The following is a 2,021-nucleotide window of genomic DNA, read 5'->3' as shown; positions in this document are numbered from 1 at the left end:
TATTATCATTAATGATCTATGAAAATAGAGTAAACTCCCATTCTCTAACGTCTTTCTCAATCTTTTCAAACAATTTAGGTTTTTATTGTGAAGGGCTCTAACCACCTTGGTTAGTTTATCTCTTTCTCTGTGTGTTTGTTGTTGGTATTAGAAAGGCTACTGATTATTTGAAAGTTTATTTAATATGATGCCTCTTTGCTCAAACTAGTGATCATTTCTAGAAGCTGTCTGGTAGAAGTTTTGAGATATCTTACATTTAATATCATATCATCTGCAAAGAATGGCACCTCATAAAACTACAAAGGTCTGTACAACAAAGGAAGAAAACAATTGAGTGAAGAAGAAGCCCACAGAGTTGGAGGGAATTTTGCAGATATATATGTGACAGATGCTTAGTATTCAGAATACACAACAACCTTAAAGCAAAGACAAAAGAAAATACACAATCCAATTAAAAATGAGCTATGGATAGGAACAGAGAATTTTTAATAGAATAAATAAAAATGGCCAAGAAATATCTCAAAAGGTGTTCATTAATTTCAGCAATTAGGGAAATGTCAATTAAAAATTACTTGAGATTTTATCACAATTTAGTAAGAATAGCTAAGATAAACAAAACAACTGACAGGAAATGATGGTGAAGCTGTGGGAAAGGAAACCTCAATTCACTGTTGGTGTGAAGGCAAATTAGTGCAGCAGTTCAGATATCTGTATGGATAATAGTCAGAAATGCAAAAGTATGTTTACTGTATGACCTAGGGCTACTTCTCTTTGGCATAAGCCCTAAGGACTGGACATCCTTCTCCTTACTTGCTTAGTCAGTAATGCTTATTGTTTCTTTCCTCCCAATAGCCAGGAAATGAAATCAACATAAATAGCATTCAATAGATGAATGGATAATGAGAATATAGACCATGGATTACTATTCAGCTATAAAGAAAAGTGAAATCATAAAATTTGTAGGCAGGTAGTGGGAAATAGTAAATATTATAATTAGTTAAGTGACCTAGACCTATAAACACAAATGCTGCATATTTCTATTTTTTCCCTCATCTTTGGTCCTAACTCCAGAAGTTAAGATGTGAGTATATTCGTATCCCCTTCCCCTCCCCCTTACCAACACTTGCCCCATGTTTACCTAGTACATCTCACCTAATTTCTCTTTCCCAGGGTGTTTCATGTGCCCCTTTTAGGATCCTCTTTGTTACTGAGATTCTCTGAAGTTGAGGATTTTAGTCTGGCTATTCTTTGCTGTATATCTAATACCCATGTATGAGTGAATACATAATATGTTTGTCTTGCTGAGTCTTGGTTACCTCACTCAGAATGTTTTTTTCTAGCAAATTTCACAAGATCATCATTTTTTACAACTGAGTCATACTCAATTGTGTAAATGTACCACATTTTCCTTATCCATTCTTCAGTTGAGGGGCATCTGGGCTGTTTCCAGGTTGTGGCTATTATGAATAATGCTGCTATAAACATTGTTGAGTGAATATTCTTGTAGTATGATTGGGCATCCTTAGGGTAAATGCCCAAGAGTCTTGAGGAATATTGATTCCTAATTTTCTTGGAAACTGCCATATTGATGTCTAAAGTGGCTGTACAAGTTTGCACTCCCACCAGCAGTGGAGAGTGATTTCCTGACTCCGCATCCTCTCCAACATAAGCTGTACTCAGTATTTTTGATCTTAGCCTTTCTGGTAGGTGTAAGATGATATCTCAGAGTAATTTGCATTTCCCTGATGACTAAGGATGTTGAGCATCGAGATGGGGAGGGATACAATTGAAGAACAATGAGAGATATCTCAATAGAGAGAACCATTGTGGGTTTAGGGAGATACCTGGTACGAAGGTAATTCCCCAAAATCCCCAAGGATGATTCCAACTAATACTCAGCAATAGTGAAGAGGATGCTTGAACTGGTATACCCCTGTAATTAGACTTACTCCAACTATCATCAAAGAGTCTTCACCCAGGAATTTATGGAACCCAGATGCAGTGATCCAAAACCAAGCATC

Source organism: Phodopus roborovskii, unplaced genomic scaffold (genome assembly GCF_943737965.1).
Source record: "Phodopus roborovskii unplaced genomic scaffold, PHOROB, whole genome shotgun sequence".
Lineage (NCBI taxonomy): Eukaryota > Metazoa > Chordata > Mammalia > Rodentia > Cricetidae > Phodopus > Phodopus roborovskii.
Note: the sequence above shows the minus strand (reverse complement) of the source record.